The sequence below is a fragment of the Fukomys damarensis genome, unplaced genomic scaffold (assembly GCF_012274545.1).
Source record: "Fukomys damarensis isolate Sample0158 unplaced genomic scaffold, DMR_v1.0_HiC HiC_scaffold_16, whole genome shotgun sequence".
Classification (NCBI taxonomy): Eukaryota; Metazoa; Chordata; class Mammalia; order Rodentia; family Bathyergidae; genus Fukomys; species Fukomys damarensis.
The window spans coordinates 103,554,187-103,576,858 of NW_022900928.1; the positions used below are offsets into that span (position 1 = coordinate 103,554,187).

At 36.6% G+C, this 22,672-nt stretch overlaps 1 long non-coding RNA gene and 1 pseudogene across 2 annotated transcripts; both read left to right on the top strand.

The window, feature by feature from the left end:
• The first annotated feature begins 5,391 nt into the window (after window positions 1-5,391).
• LOC117286361 lies at window positions 5,392-21,830 on the top strand. 2 transcript variants are annotated; one of them, XR_004517516.1, is made up of 3 exons: window positions 5,392-5,667; window positions 9,501-9,650; window positions 18,742-18,910. It is a non-coding gene; the product is annotated as an uncharacterized LOC117286361 (long non-coding RNA). The 2 variants fall into 2 exon arrangements; XR_004517517.1 differs by lacking the exon at window positions 5,392-5,667 and adding an exon at window positions 21,623-21,830 and having other exon boundaries at window positions 9,132-9,650; window positions 18,742-18,842.
• LOC104856708 lies at window positions 13,427-13,975 on the top strand (annotated as a pseudogene).
• Window positions 21,831-22,672: the final 842 nt, after the last annotated feature.

The window sequence follows — 22,672 nt, forward strand, 5'->3', positions numbered from 1 at the left end:
CCAAGCTTGCCTCCATTTTTCCAAGTTTATATGTCTATTTTGGCCACAATAGAAAGACTGTGGTCAACTCTTAGCAGGTCTCTAAGGTTTAATAAAGAACTATTGTGGTTACTCAACTTCTTAGTTTAACTTTTATTCTATATAGTCAGAAAGCCAGTATTTTGCACTTAAATAAGCCTTTCTATAATAACTATTCAGCTGCCTGACAATAGTATTTATTTGTTCTTTAGTGCATAGACATCACTGTGTTCCTGAATGTTTCATTCTTTCTGTAAAGGGCAAATCTTGATATCTTACTCTTTTTCATCTTTCCACATCATTCTAACTCCATCTATGTAAGCCCCAGTGTAGGAAAAGGGGAGTTGCCTAGTGGCCATGAGATCACTCCACCACAAATCTTTGAGCACCTTTCTGGGATCCCTGTAAGTAATTGGGTTCTCGGAAAAAAGCTGGGGGGCTTTTGTCAGAGTGAAATCTTCAATTGCTGAAACACTGGAAACCCCTTCAAAGAAAGCCCCTGAATCAGGGGTCATGCTTAGGGGTTCAGTGACTGACATGAGTAACACATCTTTCTCAGAAGTAGCTTGTACAGGTTTCCTCACTAAAACCAAATTTCCTGTAATTACAATTGAGCCAATCAAAAATTCACACAATAACAAATGTTGGCAGGGTTGTGGGGAGAAAGGAACCCTTCTCCATTGTTGGTGGGAGTGCAGACTGGTGCAACCACTATGGAAATCAATATGGAGATACCTCAAAGAGCTTGAACTAGAGATTCCATTTGACCCAGCCATTCCTCTGCTGGGTATCTTTCCAAGAGAACTAAAAGAATCATATCACAGAGAAGTATGTGACCCCATGTTTATAGCAGCACAGTTTGTAATAGCTAAATCTTGCCCATCCGTTGGAAACTGGATAAAGAAGATGTGGTTTTTCTATAAAATGGAATATTACTCAGCTTCCTAAGTGAAATAAATAAGTCACACATGTGTAAATACTGAATAGTTTCCCTGGTGTGAATAATCTGCAACGATGCATAAGATCCTAATAAGATTACTGACATATAGAAATGGGAAGAAAGGAGCTAAAGGTATAGGGAAGGTGGGATGGGTAGGGGAAGAGTAAAAAGGGAAAAGAAAAAAATGTGAGAGAATGAAAAGATGAAAATAAAGTGTTTGTAGAAGGGGAGGGGAGGAGGGGGTGAAGGGAGGGCAGAGGTAAGGGGAAAAAATGAGAATCAAGACTTGTCATGTAGAGGTACAAGATCCCAACAATGAATGTAACTGTACTGTATCCCTAAAATGTACCAATAAACTCAATTAAAGCTGAAAAAAAAAACAAAAAACAAAACAAAACAAAAAAATACAAGCAAAAATAAAAGCTGGAGCGATGCTTTCAACCCAAGGCCCATCATTGCTGGAACTTTGTCAAGCAGCAATAGAGGAACCGTGGGCCTCACCAAGTTTCCTCATCAGGGGCTGGTATCACTTTCTGTTGGAAGTCTGAGTTGGAGGCAGTTGGTCGTTAATTGCAACTCTGGGGCTCAGGGTCCTTTTCCAAACTCCTTTGGCTGTGGTGGGATTTAGTTCCTTGCGGTTAGGTAGTGTTGCATGAGGAATTGGCAAGTGACATGCATATAGAGAAGAGCTGAATGGAAGTTAAATAAGAAAAAGTTTATTTTGCCAGCAAAGGGTTGATCACATTCAAAAAGACAGTGCCAGTGATCAACCACCTATTGGGTTGCAGCTTTCTCTTTTATAGGTTTTACAGCTATGATTTCGATTAGGAGGTTACATTTCATTTCCTCAGTTCACATTACCCATGTACAAATTACAGTAACAAAACAGTTAACTTTAACCCAGATGTAAGGGAGTTTACCTTAAGATTCATATAGCTATCTCTTCTAATACACACAGGAATGGGGTGTTCAAGGTTAGGGATGAGGCCAGATGTCCCACTTCATGGTCAATGCCTCTGATATCTGTTAATTTTGCACTAAACAAAGCAGATTGCTGTTAGAGACAGCAGAAGTCATTTTACATTTTCCTAACATTTTGTAGGTTTATAGATTATTTACAAAAGTTCTCTATCATTAGTACAGTTCGCAGGCCTTGTGGGCAGCCAGCTTGGCTACTTTCAATCCCTCAAGCCTCTTGCAGTCCTCTGACTTCTAAGTCAGCAATGGGGAATCTCCTTGGCATCAGAGTCCCCTTGAAGGAAGAATCTCCCCACGAAGAGCCCAATGTCTGTGCCTCTTTTAGGTTGTAGTAAAAAACTCACATAAATGAAATCATACAGTTTGTTTGTTTGTTTGTTTGGAGACAAGGTCTTGCTCTGTAGTCCAGGGTGCTGGAGTTACAGGTGTGTGCCACCAAACCTGGTAGTATTTGTATTTGGGGGTGATGAGACAAGATCACCCTGTGTTTTCCAGGATGGCCTCCAACTTGCAGCCTGGACTTCTTGAATTTATAGGTTAACAGTTTTCATTAAATTTAGAAAAATTTCAACCATTATTCAAAAAAAGTGTTTCTGTATCAGTAATATGCAAAAGCTTTTCAATTTACTGTGATCCCACTTGTTGATTCTTTGTAGTATTTCCTATCCAGTCAGGGTTCTCTTCATAAAATCTTTGCCTACACCTGTCTTCAAAAGTTCAACCTATTCTATCTTCCAGCAGATTTAGTGTTTCCATTTTAATATTTAGACCTTTGATCCATTTTGATTTTTTAATTTAGTGCACAATGAGAGATAGGGATCTGGGTTTAATCTTAGGCATGTGAAAAGCCAGTTTTCCCGTCAGCATTTATTGAACATTTATCTTTCTTCCAGTGAAGATGTTTGGCTCTTTTGTCAAAAATAAAGTAGCTGAGTGTATTTGGAGATGTTTCTGCTGTGTTCCACTGATCCTCAGATCTGCTTTTGTTTTTTTTTTTGCCAGTACCATGCTATTTTTATCACTGTAGCTTTGTAGTATAATTTCAAATCAGGGATTGTGATGTCCCCTGCCTTGCCCTTTTGCCCAGAATTGCTTTTGCTATTCTAGGTCTCCTCTGGTTCCATATGAATTTTAAGATTGTTTTCTTCAGTTCTGTGAGAAATGCTGTTGGTGTTTTTATTGCATTAAATCTGTATAACAATTTTGGAAGTATGGCCATTTTCACTATATTCGTTCTGCCTATCCAAAAGCAAGGGATATCTTTCCATTTTCTGATATCTTTCTTCAATCTCCTTTTTAAGAATACTGTTGTTTTCAGTATAAAAGTCTTTCACTTCCTTTCAGTTCCTCAGATTGATTCCTAAATGCAGTAAATCCCTGACATATGAACGGGTTCCACTGTGGGAACATCTTTGACACAAATATCCAATCTGTATTCCTTTGCACTTTTTAGCAGTCTTTTACACATAAACTCTGCTTTTCCTGTTGCTTCTGGATATTCTGGGCTATCAGCACTGTGCTACTGTACACTATTGCACTGTACAGTAAGCACACAGCAGCAGCACAACTGTGACAATGTCCAGCAGACCTATGAGCTTCCTCTGTGAATTGCTCATATCTATGAATGTTTGTAATGTGAGGTCCATCTGTATCTATGAACGTTCACAACTTAAATGTTTGTAAGTTGAGTACTTACTGTATTTCATTTTTCTTGATGCTATTGTGAAAGGTGTGATTTACCTAATTTCTCTTTCAGTGTATTTGTTATTTATGTGTAGGAATGCTGTTGATTTTGTTTCTTTGTTTGTTTGTTTCTACCAGGTATCAAGCTCAGAACTTTGCACTTGGGAGGCAGGCATAAGGCCACTGAGCTAAATCCTAGGCCCTGCTGTTGATTTTTGAGTGTTGACTTGGTGTCATTTTGTTGAACTCCTTCTGTTTTTCTGATGTAGGAACTCACTGTTATAAATTTCCCTCATAGGGCTACTTTCATTGCATTACATAAGTTCCAGTATGTCACACTGGCATTGTTGTTCAATTGTAGAGACTTAATTTCTTCTTTGATTTCATCTATGACCCATTGGTTGTTCAAGAGGGTATTGTTTAATTTCCATATGTCTGTGTAGTTTTTGTGGTTTGTTTTGCCATTGATTTCCACATTTATTGCACAATGATCTGATAATACACATGGGATAATTTCAGGGGTTTTTTTTTTTTGCATTTATTAAAGCAGGTTCTATGAGCTAGTATGTGGTCTGTTTTGGAAAATGTCCCATGTGCTGCTGAGTAGAATGTATATTCTGTTTTTGTTGGGTAAAATTTTGTTCAAAGGCATGGTTAAGTTCTGATATTTCTCTGTTGACTTTTTGTCTAGTTGAACTATTTGTGACATTGGGCTGTTGAGGTCCCCCATTACAATTGTATTAGTGCATATCTGATTTTTCATATCTATTAGTGTTTGTTTTATATAGTTGGATATGCCAGTATTTGGTGCATGTATATTTATGATTGCTATCACTTCCTCTTGGAATGATTCTCTTAACAAGCGTATTCTCTCTTCTGATCAGTCTTTGCTTAAAATCCTCTTTGTCTGCAAATAGAAGAGCTACTCCTGCTTTTTTCTGGGGTCCTGTTGCATAGAGTATTGTTTTCTATCCTTTGACTTTCAGTCAGTGAATTTCTTTTGGGGTTAATGAGTTTCTTCTATACAAAATGTTATTGGATCTTGTCTCTTGATCCATTCTTCCAGTCTGTTTCTTTTAATTGGTTAATTGAGACCATCACATTGATGGTTAAAACTGATGCGTCTTGACTTATCTTGTATTATTTTCCTGTTTGTTTCCCTTTTCCCCCTCTATTTAATTGCCTGCTTACCTGGTAGATTTCATGTTTTGGGGATTCTTGGAATTGTTGTCTTTGTTGTATCTTTCTGTAATATCCTTTAAAACTTTTTGGAGTGCTGGTTTGCTTGATAAGTCACTAAATTGATGAGACCTGGCTCAGACTTGTGTTCTTCCCGCCTTAGCCTCACAAAGTGCTGGAATTATAGGCATGTGCCCCCTCCAGGGGGGGCTTTATAATTGTTTCTAATGTTCTTGTGTACTAAATTTATCACCTTTTAAATTTTTTGAGATATTTCAATTGATTGATTTGTTTGTTTGTTTTATTTTTAAATGCATTTCTGACAATCTTTGATTGGATGCCAGACATGACTATTACATTAGTTGTTGCTGGATATTTTTGTATTCATAAAAATATTCTAGAATTTTGTTCCAGGACACAGTTAAGTTTCTTGGAAACAGTTTGGCCTTTTAATGTCTTGCTTTCAAACTTTGATAGTGTTTTGTTCTACTACTGCAAAAAATTCTTATGAGTTTTCCACTCCATACTTTCAAATTTATGAAGTTTTCCACTCTGGCTGGTGAAAATAGGTATTCTCTTTTCTGTAAGCCCCTGGGAAGCTCCTTCAAATCCTTTCAAGTTGCTCCTTCCCTAGCCTTAAATGCTTTCTTTGTTCTCACAGAGCAATCAGTACTCTGCCGAATTCTGGAGAGTAACTCCTACAGATCTTGAGTTTATGTAGCTGTGTTCTTCAGTACTCCGCCTTGCATACTAGCTGCTTTGTCCTTCTCGGATTTAAAATTTCATGTTCCCTTAGGAAGACCACCAATTTCTACCTGGGTTCTTCTTCTTTGTGCCACATCATTGAAACTCTTTGGCAATGATCTGAGGTAACCACAGGCTTCATCTCATTTTCTTTCCATCTGTTAGTGATTACTAGCTTCTGTTGAATGATGCCTAATGTTTTGAGAATCATTGTTTCATATGTTTTATCATTAGACCAGGAGGATGGTAAATCTGATCACTTTTACTTTATCTGTACTAGAAGTGGAAGTACTCTAGTTTTGATATAATAGTACATGTGGATTTTTGTAGGAGCAGACTTAAGAGATGAAGTAGGGACTTGTAAGAGAGGTTCAGGGTTGCTATGAGGATTTAATGAATTAACCTGTCTAAAGATGTTAGAATTTGATACCTGACAAGATATGTTATCTTTTCTAATAAATTTTATTAATAATGAACTTTAAAATCCTGATAGTTAAGTATTAGCCCCATTTTCATGATGGTATATCTTTAGGGACCACCTTTGGCTGTTTGTAACAGATCATAATTAGGCTTCTTAACAAAATTAAAATATATTCCCATTCATTCCACCCTCCCCACCTCTCTCTGTAATAAATCAAACTCCAAAAGCCATCTAACTAGGAATGTAGTCTCCTTAATCTTTTCATGTAACTATCTAATACAGAATTTTATGTATGTCATCTACTGCCTTTTCATCTGTGGTGATTAATCAGAGCTCAGCCAGGAAGAATGGAAGGGGCAAAACCATTGTGCTAAGTGAGTCAGTTCCCTCTTAAACATCTTTACAGGAGTACCTACTAGCAATATCTACTTAATTTTTCGTGGGTTAGAACTGCTGTGTGATTGCCCTCACTACCAAGGATGTGAGGGAATGTAATTTCTTTTAAAGTAAAATCTAGACATGTTACAACCACAAGCAAAATTGTGTTTCAATAGAGTGAAAGAATTCATTAAACATCATGGAGTATATTACTAGTTTTATCTCCTACAAATGGAAAAACTAAAATTCAGAAAGTAACTTCTCCAGATTATTATATTAAATGATAACCTTCATATTGTTATGAGTATGAGTCCACATTCCTTTTGCTGGGCAGTCCAGAAAGGCAGGGTGACATTTGAGTTGGACCTTTCATTGATGATAAGATATTCACGTCAGTGCGTAAAATTAAAAAACCAAATGGAGATAATTATGTTCCACATTTGGCTCTGTCCATAAATTCATTTTGGTGACAATTTAAGGTTCAATAAAGAAAAGAAGCTGAAAGAATGGTTAGAAAGATAATTAAAGTGCTTCTTAAAGGCCAGGCTAAAATTTTTTCATTTTGTCTTACATGTGTTAGAAGTCTTTTCTAAATGACTCATTAAAGGAGTCTATTGAATCAAAAAGTTTTCCTAAGATCTGGGTGAAAAAGCAAAGGTTCACAGGTTTCTGAAAATAGATATGAATAACAGAAGTGCCAAATTAATTCTATTGATCACCATAATTAAATTGGATGACAATTTTCAGGCTGTGACTGTAACTGTAGCATCCATGATTGTTTTTAAAAACTTTTAGAGTTTATATTTATATTCTATAAGGACAGTCTAAACTTTTAAAGGTAGACATTAATTTATTCAATAAAACAAATACGTTTCTTGCCCTTTTAGGGTTTATACTCCAGCAGGGGGAGACAAGCAATAAATGATAAACAGTAGATGTATTACTTGTACTTACACATATTATTATATGTTTATTATATATTTACATTAAATTGATACATGATATGGAACCAAAAATGAAGCAGAAGAGGGAAAGAGGATGTGGGAAGTTAGGTTGCAGTTTTAAGTAGAGCTAACGGAATGGGCCTCATTGAGAAGGCACATGTAAGTAAATTCTTGATGGGAATAAGAGAACCCTGATTATACCATGCAGAGCAATGTGGTCAGAGGAAATCACAAGATTGATAAAAGCCTGCTGTATATGAGGTCAGCAAGAAACTCATGTGGCTGAGTGGAATGAGCCAGTAAAAGAATATTGGAAGCAAAGTCAGAGAGGTAATAGGGACTCCAATCATGTAAGCTTTCACACACCACTAGAAGCTTTCGCTTGTATTCTGAGTGGAAACAAAAATCATGGCTGAGGTGTTTTTGGTATTGTTTGTTTTTCGAGAGAGGGTCTTGTAGCCCAGGCTGGCCTTGAACTCTCAGCAGTGCTCCTGCCTCAGTCTCCCAAGTGGCACATACCTGTAATCCCAGAACTCAGTAGGCTGAGGGAGGAGGATCACTGCAAGTTCAAGGCCAGCCTGAATTACATAGCAAGACCTTGTCTCAAAAATAAATAAATAAATAAATAAATAAAGTTTGGCCTTTAGTTGAGAAAACATTTTATGGTTCTTCTCCCTTTTCGAGAAGATAACTCTGGAATATGGGGGTAGTTGTCCTTTTTATTCATTTAAGTCATTGATGTGACTTTAAACATTTTCCCTTTTTTGTATTGATAGTATTTATTATATCATACTACAATTAGATGATTGGATAACTGTCCTGACACTGTTTGTCCCCATGGGTAGGATTAGGTCTTATTAATCTTTCTATAGCCAAAAGGTAAAACAATATCTTGCTTTCAATAAATTCTCAATCACTATTAATTATGAGTGGAGAAAAATATACAACCATATTGCACAGTCTTATGCATTTGATGCAGGTTTTTTTTTTTCCAATTACTGGGGATCAAACTCAGGACCTTACACTTTCAAGGCAGATGGCAGCACCACTGAGCTAAATCCCTAGCCCAGTCTTATTTGCAATTTATAAACATGAGCTTCAAATAAATTCTTAATCCATAAGGCGCTATTATACTTCCCTACTCTATTAACTCTCCTACTTTGCTAGGTACCTTCTGACACATTATCCTCTTTGACCTCCCAAGACCCCTCCTCTACACACACCTTTACTCTTAGCTAAGGAGCTTACTTTTTATTTCACAAGAAAACTGAAGCAGTCTGGGGATTTAGCTCAGTGGTTCCAGCGCCTGCCTTGCAAGCAGAAGGACCCGAGTCCAATCCCCAGTACCAAAAAAAAAAAAAAAAAAAAAAAAAAAAAAAAAAAAAAAAAAAAAAAAAAAACAACAAAAGAAGAAAAAAAAAATAAAACCCAAAAAAAAAAAAAAAAAAAAAAAAAAAAAAAGAAAGAAAAGAAAAAGAAAACTGAAACAATCATAAGAGGATTTCCACAGACCCTCACTTGTACTCACTGCTAGCATCTTTACCATGTAAATTGCATTTTCATGTCATGTATCCACACATGAAGTATCCATGCATCTATGCAAAGCCAAATCCTTTACCTGGGCACTGGATTCTTCCTTTTAGTTTTTTGTTTGTTTGTTTTTTGTACTGGGGATCGAACTCAGGTCCTTGCACTTGCAAGGCAGACACATGCCACTGAGCTAACTCCCTGGCCCAGGATTCCTCCTTTAAAAAAAAATATTCTCCAGCAATTCTGACCCCTCAACTACATTCCCATCCTATCAGTGTTGTTTTCATTTATTTTCTGTAAGGTCATTCTAAAATCTTAAATGTAGATGATAATTTATTTAGAAATATTTTTGAAACATCTATCACTGTGAAGTGCAGAGTAGTGAACAGTTTGGGATGGCAGAAGTATAGGATAGTATCATAGGAATGGCAGATTGTTTAGTCTGACAGGTCAGAAGACTGTGAAGGACTTCCAAACTCTTACCTCCCTCTATCCAACCATTTCAACAATTTTGCCCAGGTCCATTTGGGTCCCTTACTTTGAAACTAATCTTAAACCAGATGCCCTCAATACTTACAAATAATGTACCTCTGACTTCCAACTGTAAGACACTGCTAAGACTATCAAAGTGATATTTTTCTTCACTTCATAAAGCAAAAAATTCAACATATTGCTTTATCAATAGGTTATTTTGGTGATATATTAAGGGAGACAACATTTAATGATCTTGGATGTCCCATCAAATCTGATCAAGAGCTCCTAAGCCCTCAACTTGGAAACTTTTTCTAAGGTTCTTGAACCTCCTTCACGGGGTCTTTCCAATGACAATGGTGAGGTAAGTTCACATTGAGTTTGAGCTCTGATTTCCTATTTTTCATTGAACACTTGGGATGTTAAGTTTCATTTATGAATACTACCTAGGAATAAGAAACTCCTTACACAAAAAGAGAATAAAAAGTTGGTTTCCAGTGGTGGGAGTGGGCTAGGGGAAGGTGGAAAAATGTAAGGAAAAGCATATAAAATCACAGTTCTATACAATAAATAAATTTGGAAATCTAATCAACAGGAAGACTACAGTTAATAGTATTAGATGAGGTCAATTTGCCAAGAGAATAGATTTAGGCACTGTAACTGTACTAAAAATATTTTAAGTGAAATGAAAAAATTTTTAAAGCAAGGAAAGGAAAAAAGAAAGAAAATAATTATATGAGATGATGGGTATGTATGTTAACTTTCTTCACTGTTATGATCATTTCACTGTATATATCAAGATAATTATGTAAAAAACTTTTATATCTTAAGTATACACCATAAAAAAAGACCCCCTCTCAAAATCCATTGAGTAGTTGATCAGGTTTTGAAAAATTTGTTTTGACAAAAATCTTCATTATTGGGGCTGGGGATTTGGCTCAGTGGTTCTGCCCCTACCTTGCAAGCACAAGGTCCCAAGTTTGATCCCTGGTACCACAAAAAAACAAAAATCATTATTAACGAGGACACTACTGTTTATCTGTTCATTCTTGTCATTCCTTCATTGGGCATAGAGAAGAGGGTAGCTATAAGCAGATATTCAAGCGGTTTCTCTAAAAAGTGACATCTCATCAGAACTTTCTTCAGTCTTATTTAATTTTATCCATGATCCCCTATTTTTTATGGCAAGGTAGGCAGGTGGGGGGAGTCCCAAAGTACAACATGCCTGTTGCCAGACTAATGGATTTATCTTTAGTCTAAGTCTGTACTCTGTTTGGACTTTCTCCTGTATTTTATATGAATTTATACTAGAATCAAAATGTGCTATTTTAACTTTCTAAGTGATACTGGAATGACAATGGTTACTTTGGGGATTTTTTTTTTTTGCACCAAACTTGAACTCAGGACCTTGTGCTTGCGAGGCAGGTGGCAGAACCCCTGAGTTAAATCCCCAGCCCTCTTTAGGGAAATTTTGATAATGAACTTTGGGAGGCACCATGGAATAAAAAGAAGCAAAATGGTAAACATCCCACTGCCTACATTTTAGAACAGGCATTTCTTATGATTTTGTTGTTGTTGTTTTTGTTTGTTTTTATTTGTTTGCTTGGTACCAGAGATGGAACTTGGGGCCTTGTGCTTGCAAGGCAAGTGGCAGAACCACTGAGCTAAATCCCCTTTTGTCTACATTTTAGGCAACAGAAAACTTGCAAAATCTATTATGAAATTACCTCTGGAAGGTTCTTTGGGCAAGAGAAATGTGTGAACTATTAAAGCTGTTTCTACATCAGCCATGGGGTCAGGGATTTAGCTCAGTGGTGCCACTCCCTGCCTCAGAAGTGCAACGTCCTGAGTTCCATCTCTGGTACCAAAAAACAAACAAAATACATCAGCCAGAGCAATTAGACAAGGGAAGAGAAAGAAAGAAGGGATATAGATAAGAATGGAAGAAGTTAAATTATTATTTGCAGATGACATAATGCTCTATGTAGAGGAGCCCCAAAGCTCCATCAAAAGATTCCTAGAATTGATAACCAAACTCAGTAGCAGGATGCAAGATACAAAGTCAACTCTCAAAAATAAGTAGTGTTCCTGTATACCAATAATAAACTCACTGAGAGAGAAATTAGGAAAATAATTGCCTTCACAATAGCATCAAGAAAAATGAAATACTTAGCAATTAACTTAACCGAGGAAATGAAAGACCCCTACAATGAAAACTATAGTACTCTGAAAAAGGAGATTGAAGAGAATATCAGAAAATGGAAGGATATACCCTATTCCTGGGTAGGCAGAACCAATATAGTCAGAAAAGCCAAATTTCTAAAACTGTTACACAGTTTAATGCAATCCCACTAAAAATACCAATAGCATCCCTTACAGAACTAGAGAAAATTCCTATGGAACCAGGAGACCTAGGATAGCTAAAGCAATTTTGGTCAACAAGGGCAAGGCCAGAGGCATCACAGTCTCAGACTTCTATAAGGTCTGACTGAGGTACAATTGAGACCACTGAGACAGGCAGTCTAAGCAACATGTGATGAGTTTAGTGCCATCTGGGTGCAGATGGGCCAAGGGAGAGAAAGCTGTTAGCACTGAGAGGAGGGTAGATGTGGTTGATATGGGGCAGTTTAGGTAGGGGAGGGGGCACTGGTCAAAAGGGTAGAAAATTTTAAGAGTTCCAGGGGTGATGGGCCTAAGGATATCTGATAAACAGGGTGGTGGTGAGAGCAGCAGGGCAGCTGCTGCCTTCTTGTTATCTCTGTGCTCCTGTGGATGTGGGTAGCAGGTCTGCTTGGGCTAGAGGAGGGTGGTCTGGCTCAGGGACCTGTCAACTTCAAATTATACTACAAAGCTACAGTGATAAAAACAGCACAATACTAGCAAAACAAACTTGTGGATCAATGGAACAGAATAGAGGATGCAAAGGCAACTTCGGGCACACCAAGTTACCTCAACTTTGACAAATGGGCCAAATACTTTCCCTGGCAGAAAGATATCCTCTTTCACAAATGATGCTGGAAAAACTGGCCATATTTCTTTTCTTACACTGAATTGAAATAAAAATGGATCAAAGATCTAAATATTAACACAGAAACATTTGACTGCTGGCAGACAAAATAAGTAAAACTCTTGAAGACAGAGGTGTAGGGAGAGACTTTCTGAACAAAACTCCGGTTACAGAAGGAATAATACCAGGAATCCACAAATGAAATCACATTAAATAAAAAGCATCAACAAAGCAAAGGAAACAACCAACAGACTGAAAAGACAACCTACAGAATAGAAAAAACATTTTTTCCAGTTACTACTCAAAGTATATATTAGTCTATTAATATTCAGAATATATAAAAAACTAAAAAAATTAGATCCTCCAAATTTAAAGACCCAATTTTAAAAATGGGCATCTGAAATGAATAGACACTGATCAGATGAAGGGAGTACAAATGGCCAATAAATCCATGAAAAAACATTCAACATCGCTGACAGTTAGACAAATGCAAACTAAAACACTGATTTCATCCTACTCCAAGAATGGCCATCATCAAGAAATCAAAGAATAACAAATACTAGAGGAGCCATGGGAAAAAGGAACACTTCATTGTTGGTGGGAGTGTAAACTGGTACAACCCCTGTGGAAATCAGTATTGAGATTCCTCAAAAAAACTAAAAGTAGAAATTCCTTTGGACCCAGCAGTTCCCCTTCTAGATATCTTCCCCAAGTAGTTAAAGTCATCATATTACAGTGATACACACATACCCATGTTTATAGCAGCACAATTCATAATAGCTATATCTTGAAAGCAGCATATGTGTCCATCAGCAGATGAAAGGATAAAGTGTGGTATTTATATACAATGGAGTACAACTCTGCCATAAAGAAGGATACATTCTTTTTTTTCTTTTCAGAACCAGGAATCAAACTCAGGACTTGGTGTTTGCAAAGTAGGCGTGGCACCACTTAACTAAATCCCTGGCTCCAAAGAAGGATAAATTTGCATCATTTTTGTAGGAAAATAGATGGTATTTGAGACCAAATGAAGTAAAAAAGATACTCAAGCTTAAATGTTGAATGGTTTCTCTTATGAGAGAAACCCAGTATATAAAGAGTATTAGAGAAACCATTTGATATTTAAGCTTCTAGCATTATATTTGCTCTATAATGACATGAATAATACAAGATATCTTTGGAAAAAGTACACCACCTGCTATAGAATATGCCTGTTCTGAACTTGGGGGAATTTAGTCATTAGGACAGAGAATCTGGCAGAGAGATTTCCCTGGAATCTATACTACCTTTGATGCCTACCAATGATCTAGACAGTGCAGCCAATCATGGAAGCACTCAGAGATGCAACAAGGAGGTGTGCCTTTGCCCTGGTTTCTAAAGCATAAACCGCCATCATCCCTGATGACTTTGTATTCTTTGTTGGACTTTTTGTGGAAGAGGCTATGAAAGGTATCTTAGAATAAGGGTGGCAAGTGGACTCTACCACAAGAATGGTTCCCCAGAAAGCCAGCTGTTGGGGGGCTCTGGATGTTTCCTTTAGCAGAATTATTCCCTTATGAGAGCCTACCCGAGTTCTGCAGATTCCCAACAAGCAGCAGTAAGCCACGCTGACCAACTGTAGGAAGCAAGGAAAAGGGATGTTATTAAAACCTCTGCAGTAAGTCCTAGTCTCCTGTCAGCCACAACAGCACAAAGTGAATTAATTAGTATTTAGACAGAAAATGAGACTTAGAGAAGAAGCTGAGCTTTGGGCCTGATCAGTGCTGCACTGGGCAGCAAAGATGAAAGACCCCTGAGCTTGTCAAACTTTCGTACACTGGAAATAACAAATGTAACAGGTGACTTGGCAGCAGAGGCGATAATCCTAGAGCAATGAAGAACCATGCAGGTGAAGATTTTGTTCCTCCCCAGGATGTCTTCAGCTGGTGGAATCCTGTCCTGGGACATCATTGTACCTTTGAAGTTTCAGCTGTGACCAGAGGTGAAAATGGAGTTATGTTTCAACATGCCATAGCCGGCCTGTAGGCAGGAAAACTACGCCTAATTGTGAAGTGAATTATTTCCAAAATTATGTAGAATTGCTCTTGACAACCAGCTATGTGGATTTTCTTGTAAACTAACTTAACTGTGACTTCAAAATCCACATTCAGAATCCTGTACACTGACAAATAGAGAAATGTGAAATTTTTATTTTTAATTTACTGGATGGATTATGCACTTCAGCATTCCTTAAAAAATATGTGTTAAAATGCATTTTTAATATGAAGTATATTATATATATTTTGTCCTTAAACATTACGCTGAATTGTTGAGGCAATTCTTTTTGTTGTTGTTGTTGAGTTTATTGGCACTTTTTATGTATACAGTACAGCTACATCCATCATTGGGATCTTGTACCTACATGACAGGTCATAGTTCTCATTTTTCCCCTTATCCCTGCCCTCCCTTCTCTATTTTTCCTCCTTTCTAGTTCTTGTTTTTGTTTTGATTAGTATTTTCTTGATTGTTTGAACGCAGTTTATCAGTTTTTGTTGTTGTTGCTCTATTCTGTTCTTTTTTTTACTTTTCTATTTCCCAACTGTCTTCTTCACCAGTTTCCTAAAGTCTGTCTTCTAGCCTTGCTCCTGATCTATTCCTCTTCTTCTATTTCTGTTTTTTTACCCCCAACCCCATTTATTTGTTTGTTTGTCTTTTGGTACCAGGGATTGAACTTGGGTCCTTGTGCTTGTGAGGCAGGCAGCAGAACCACTAAGCTAAATCCCCATCCCTACCAACTTCATTTAAACCTTCTCCCCTAAGGGTAAAAATGCCATATGGAGGGCTACAATTTGTCATTTTTCTAAGCTGTATTTGATACTATTATTATTGTTGATTGTATAATTTTAGCCAAGATGACATAATTATGCTAATTAGTTGTTCCTCCTGGTGTACCAAGACTGAGATTCTCTAAGGGACTTAAAAAAAAAAAAACCCTATAGGCCAATGCCAAATAATTGGCAGCTGGGCCAAGTAGGCAGAAACTTCTCATTCCCAATAAATTGAAGAGGTAGACTCAAAACCCAAAGGCTAGTTACACCTGGAAGATACTTCTGAGAAACAGTCATTTTGTAAGGGTTCTGAATACTGGCTTCTTAAAGCTTCTCACCATATGCAATTTACAAGTATCAACTCAGGAATAATGAAAAGAAAATGATAAGATACTTAAACAAGATGCAACCCCCACAGATTTTCACCTCACCAAAGGCAAACTCGAGGGGCAAGGAAGTGGAACAATCCAAAAGCCACCCACCTAGACTCTCTGAAATGGTAACACTAGAACTAACAAGCAGATGAATGAGGCTCTAGAAAAATCAAAGCAGAAATAACTTCCTAGATAACTACAGAGATGGTGACCAGAATGAAACATAGAGATTAAACAACAACAAAAAAAAAATAGAGAAGCTCAGGAACATGATAGGAACCATGAATGCCCACCATAGGAAAAATGTAGTTTATGAAACAGATTCAAATAGATATCCAATAGATTAAAAACTCCATTGAAAGTATAAACAGCAGAATGAGCAAAGATGATAATGGAATATCAGATATAGAACATAGGATTGAGGTTATCAATCATGAAAAGGGAGATTTCTTAAAAATAGCAAGGGAGGGCTAGGGATTTAGCTCAGTGATTTCACTGCCTGCCTTGCAAGTGCTATTTCCCAAGTTTGATAGTACAAAAAAAAATAAAAATAAACAAACAAAAACTAGCAAGGGACCATGAGAAACCAATCCAGCAGCTTCTAAATAATGTAAGAAAAGAATAACATAAGATGGATTGGAGTCAATGAAAAAGCAGGACAGAGTGCAAATGACATAAAAAAACCTGTTCTCAGAAGTAATGACAGAAAACTTCCCAACTAGGGAAAGAGAATTTGACATACAGATAAGTGAGGCATATAGTTCTCCAATTATCCATGATTAAAAAGAAATATTTCCCAAGGCATATAATAGTCAAGATTCCAGAAATTATACACAAGGACAGAATATTAAAAGCTGTTAGAGAAAAGAAACAAATCACCTATAAAGGAAAGAATCACAGAATCACAGCAGACTTCTCAGCACAAACTCTCAAGTCAAGGAGAGCTTGGAGTGAAGTATTTCAAGCCCTGAAGGAAAACATCCTCCAACCCAGATTGATGTACTCTGTAAAACTATCTTTCAAAATTGATGGAGAAATAAGGTATTTCCATGACAAAGAACAGCTGAAGAAATGCATGACCATCAAACCAGCACTCCAAAGTGTTCTGAAGAATATTCTGGAAGGAGACAATATGGATTACAACTCCATGAACCCCAACAGAATGAATCCACCTGGCAAGGCAAGAAATTAAACAGAAAAGGAAAGGAAGCCAACAGCAGGAAAATAACAAGACAGAAATAATATAATACATATCAGTTATAACCATCAATGTTAGTGGTCTCAACTCAACAATCAAAAGAAACAGATTGGCAGAATGGATCAAGAAGCAAGATCCAACAATATGCTGCAAACATAATCTCCATATAGAACAGCTTAAGGTCTTCCAGCTCTACGTTTTTAGCTGGCATTTCTGAACCTTTCCAAACTTTTCTTCTTCCTACTAGCCAGTTCCAAAGGCTCTTGAGCCACGTGGCCAGGTAATGTCAGCAATGATTCCACTTTTGGTACCAAATTTTTACTTTTTTCATTGCTGAGACAAAATACCTGACACCCAAAGTTAAAAGAGTAAGGGTTTATTTGGCTTATACTTCACAGAGGTTTCAGACCATAATTGGCTGGTTCCAAGGCAGAGTGGCAGAGAAGCAATAGTTCATGGCAGCAGAAGACAGCAAAAGCAACAAGGGACCTTAACAGTGTCTTTCTGCCCCTTTTATCCCATCCAGACTACTAGGTAGGGTGGTGCCAAACCAATCACTCATGTGTACTGGTTTAGGAACAACATGTCTTTAAGCTCAGCATCACACACTCTAGATTTAGCCACCTTTGAAAAAAGAATCCCGCCTCATCCACATGAGGCTTCGGGGAGACATCTAAACACAAATCATAACATATTGTATAACATAATATAAATCACTCTCTGTTGTACATGACGACATTAGATTATTACCCTTGACTGTAAAACTGTTTCAAAAGTGTCTTTGTGTTTTCTAGTCTTTTTTAATCACCTATATTAAAGTGTCAACTTTATCTTTTTTGTAGATTATTAAATTTAGAGATTGAATAGACTATGAAGATATTTAACTTATTTTGCTTTTACCTAACATACAGTTAAGCAACAGTATAAATTCTAGAATTGTAAGCATAGTAACTGTCGAGATCTTTCTTCTCAAGTTTCATTAATATTTGAAAATATTTTGTAGTGTTTTAGATCAAAATTATATTCATCAGAAACTTGGATGTATTGAGACCTTCAAGAAGAGTGTAATGAGGATCTGTGGTATTGTACAGTGGCAGAGCACCTGGCCAGCATGAATGAATGAATGAATGAGCTCAGTCCCCAAGGTGTGCACACACACACAAAGAATTTAAGCAAAAAAAGGGAAAATCAACATAAAAGATGGGCCAGTGATTTAGCTTAGTGATTCCGCCACTTGCCTCGCAAGTATAAGGTTCCAAGTTCTACCCCTGTTACCAAAAATAAATAAATAAAATTCCCTTCTTAAAAAAAAAAGACAAAAGAAAAGCATGCCGTTCCTAGTAATGATACAACAATGGTGGCTTTCCAAGTAACAGACCTCTATATCAGTTGCATAATGGTGCATTATTCATGATGTCTCTTTATTTCCATAGAAACACTGAGGTCACTTTAATATTTAATTACACTGACTAGAGTTTACAGTTCCATAAATTTTAACTGTAGTGCTAAGCACAGATGCTAGTAAACCTTTTCTCATTCACACTTTAAAAAAATAAAGGAAGTCAGATATGGTGACATACATCTATAATCCCAATAATTTGGGATGAGGCAGGATTGCAAATTCAATTCTGTCCTGAACAATTTAATGAGACCTTTTCTCAAAATAAAATATAGAAAGGGCTGGGGAGTGTAACTTAACGTGAAGGCCGTGGATTCAATCTTGAGTATAAATGACTGAATGAATGAGGAAAGATGGTTAAAATAACTACAAATTTTACCTGGTTATACCTTTAACTATATATTGATTATTTTTATTTTCTCCTTAACCTATTCTGCAATTTTACATCCAATTAATTCCTCTAATTTTGTCAACCCTTCAGCTAAATGTATTTTCACAGGAAGTAAACTATTATAGAAAATGTAGCAATAGTTTCTGGTAGGATACATAGTTTGTGAGATAAATGAAGTCACTGGGAGTAATAGAAGCAGAGAGCTAGCTCTGCCACTTAACTGAGTAGTCTTGAGAGAATCATTGCACTTCTCTGACTCTCCCTTTTCTTCACCTGTAGCCTGAAGATGTGAAGATGGATGATTTAAGGATCCTTCTCTGAAATGTCTTGGCTTTATGGAGCCCATAATTTATGGACACTGCCCACATGATTCCGAGAAGGTGAGCATTTGTCAGTAGAGACATCCAGATCAATTACAAAGCTATTAAATGGAACAAATAATTCACAAAGTAAGTCTGATGTAGATTTTAGTAGTAGGAAATCTATTTTCCCTTTTTCTGGATCATTAGATTTCCTGATATACAAGTTTTACAATTTCACTGTTTCTATTTGATCATAGTAATTTTCAGAATGCAAGAGGCAAAGGGAAAGGAACTGATTTATTGATTACTGTTTATGCATTGTGTTTTTACATAATTATCTTGCAATATTTACAACAATGTTATGAACAGCAGTTACTATTCTTATTTTATAAATGGAGAAACTGCAGCCACGAATAGTGGCATGTGCCTGTAGTCTCAACATTTGGAAGACCAAAGTAGGCAGATCCCTTGAGGGCAGGAGTTTGAGGCTAGCCTAGGCAATATAGTGAGACCTCATCAAATGGAATCTCCAAGAAGATAATTCAGTCAATTGCCATTAAACATTTGAAGATATAATTTAGTATCACTTTGAACTTCAATGTGAACTGATGTTTCTCTTTATTTGTATTTTCTAGTTATCTATATTAGTAGTTTCTTACCTATTAATTAGAGCCCCCCACGGGTATGTAGAGTAACTGCAGAGAGAACTGAGAATCATTGTAACTAATTAAATATAATTTGCATATATACGTGACTGTTCAAAGCCATTAATAAAAATATGTATGAATTTTAAAGTATTACTAGTTTCATAGAATTTGCTTTTTTGTTTGGAACGTCTTAAAGAAATATTTTGAACTCGGTGGTGTTGCACACCTGTGATCCCAGCACTCTGGAGGCTGAGGCAAGAGGCTCCCAGCAACTGTGAGGCCCAGCTCCTCCTCCAATGAGAACAGCCTGGTTCATGCCAGGAAAACCTTCCACAGCAAACTTCTCCTAGATCTCCCCTCCACTTCTCTTTCTGTGACTTTTGACAACAATCCTCAGGTGGATCCTCCACTCCCAGACCACACAGATTCAGTTCAGTTGTGTGTTACAAATTGACCATTAGTCCACCGCAAATACTTTACACTGTGTCGCACAGTTTGCAGAACAATTTTACTGTACCACACACTGTATTTCATTTGAGCCTTACATTTCCATGAAATAGGTGGGATTTGTTAATCATTTTATTTCAAAGTATACACAAATTTCAAAATATACACACATTTTGATCAACTTTTCTTCAGAAAATTTTTATGATATACCCAAATATAAATACTATTTTTCTATCTTTTGCTGAAAATACTAAATTAAGGGGAATAACTGACATCTTTTTTTTAATTACATATTTAATAACTTGGAATTAAAATGATACAGATGGAGTCACTGGAGGTAGTTTTCTGATACTTAGTTGAGTAATTTTTATATATGAGATTATCTAAGCCTTAATCATAGAATTCTTAAATTTCTGTAGTTACCCTAGCTTGCAATAAATCTGCTGGCAAAGGGTCCTAAAGCATTTGCTTTCAAGAAGAAATAAGCAGAAATGTACTGTGTCCCTTGTTATAAGAGGAATTATATTCACCTATAAAACATTACATGAACTTTGGTCATAGACATGAGATTAAATGTAGTGAATGCTTAATTATTTATTTCTTCAGTACGTGGAGTCTACAGTAAACACCATAGTATTTCAAAAAGTCATTTTAAAAAGTACCTAATGACTTGCTACCTAGCAACATGGACTTTTTTTTTTTTTTAGACAGAGCCTCACTATGTAGTTCAAACTAATCTTGAACTCACTATATTCCCCAGCCTGGCCTCAAACTTGCAGCAACCCTCCTGCCTCAGCCTCCCAAGTATCTCCATACTTGGCCAACATAGACTTTAACTTTCCTGATTTTCGCCAAGCAGCATTTAAACTATCAATGCTGGAAAGTAAAGATGTTTGTCGCTTCATATATGTTCACTTAGTTCCAAAAAATGATAATAGCTAGTATTAAGTGAGTGCCAGATACTTTGTATTTATCAAGTAATCCTCACAACTGTCCTAGATGCTGTATAATTATCCCAATTTAATGGGAAAAAAACCCTGAAATATTAAATACCTTGCCCAAGACCATATATTCAAGGAAGAAAAGAACATAAAATCTAAACTTTTACTCCAAAGTCTGTTTTACAATCAGATTTAATTCTTTTAACAATTTATGAGCCAGGTATGGTAATGCATGTCTGTAATCCCAGCACTCCACAGACTGAGGCAGGGGGATGGCTGTGAGTTGAGGCCAGTTTGGGCTGCATAATGAGATAGTGAGTTCAAGGCCAGCTGGCACTACATAGCAAACCTTGTCACAAAAAAAGCAAACCAAACAAACAAAATCAATTTATGAATTTATCAATTTATGTCAAAATTCATCGTAAAGGTCATACTTCCTCCCAACCTAGAGAATTCATATAAGGGACTATGGAATATAGATTAATATATTAACATGGGAACTAGTCTGTTTTATCCAAAGTAGCATCAGTGTTTCTCTTTCTTTCCTTCTGGGTTTTCTTTTTTTTTTTTGTACTGGGGATTGAATTCCAGTCCTTGTGCTTGTGAGGCAGGTGGTGGAGCCACTGAGCTAAATCCCCAGCCCAGAATTATTTTCAACTCACCTTTTAAGATTCCTTGCAACAAAACATTTAAAGATGTTATAAAGATGTAATTAAACATAGAACCACACTTATTATTTCTAATATCTATCTATACATAACTGAAGATTTCATGCATGTATAACCTTAAATAATGGTAGTTTTATTTCTCTTCATTTCCTAAGCTTCTAATTTTTTTCTTCGCATTTGCACTGGATCCAACAAAATGTCAAATAGGAATGATAATGGACATTCTTGGTTTGTTCTGGATTTTTAAAGGAATTTTTCTAAAGCTATTCCTATTGAGAATAATGTTAAATCTTTCAGTTAGAATCTCAACCTGCAAAAATATTAAAACTAGACCCTTCTCTGCAACCAGGCACTAAATTAAAATCCAAGCAGATTAAAGACCTAAATATAAAAAAAGAAACACTAAACTTGCTGGAAGATAAGTTAGGCAGAGCTCTGGAAGACATTGGCATAGGAAAAGACTTTATGAACAAATCCTCAGTAGCACAGGAACTAGCAGAAAGAATCAACTGGGATCTCATCTTATTAAAAAGCTTCTGCACTGCAAAAGAAACCATCAACAGAACTAAGAGACAACCTACAATGTGGGAAAAACTTTTTACCAGCTGCTCCTCAGACAAAGGACTATTGTCTAAAATATATAAAGAACTCAAAACAGCCAGCGCCCCCAAATATAAAGACCCAATTCTAAAATGGGCATCTGAAATGAACAGACATTTATCAGACAAAGAAAAAAAAGCAGCAAGTAAATATATGAAAAAATGCTCCACATCACTGGTCATTCGAGAGATGCAGATGAAAACAACTCTGAGATTTCACCTCACCCCACAAAGAATGGCTGCTATCAAGAAATCACACAACAACAAATGTTGGAGCAGTTGTGGGGAGAAACCCTTCTCCATTGTTGGTGGGAGTGCAGACTGGTGCAACCACTATGGAAGTCAATATGGAGATACCTCAAAGGACTAGGATTAGAGGTTCCATTTGACCCAGCCATCCCTCTGCTGGGTATCTTTCCAAAAGGATTGAAAGAATCATATCACAGTGATATATGGACACCCATATTCATAGCAGCACAGTTTGTAATAGCTAAAACTTGGAAACAGCCCATTTACCCATCAATTGGAAACTGGATAAAGAAGATGTGGTTGTTCTATAAAATGGAATACTACTTAGCCATAAAGAATGAGAAAGTAGAATCATTC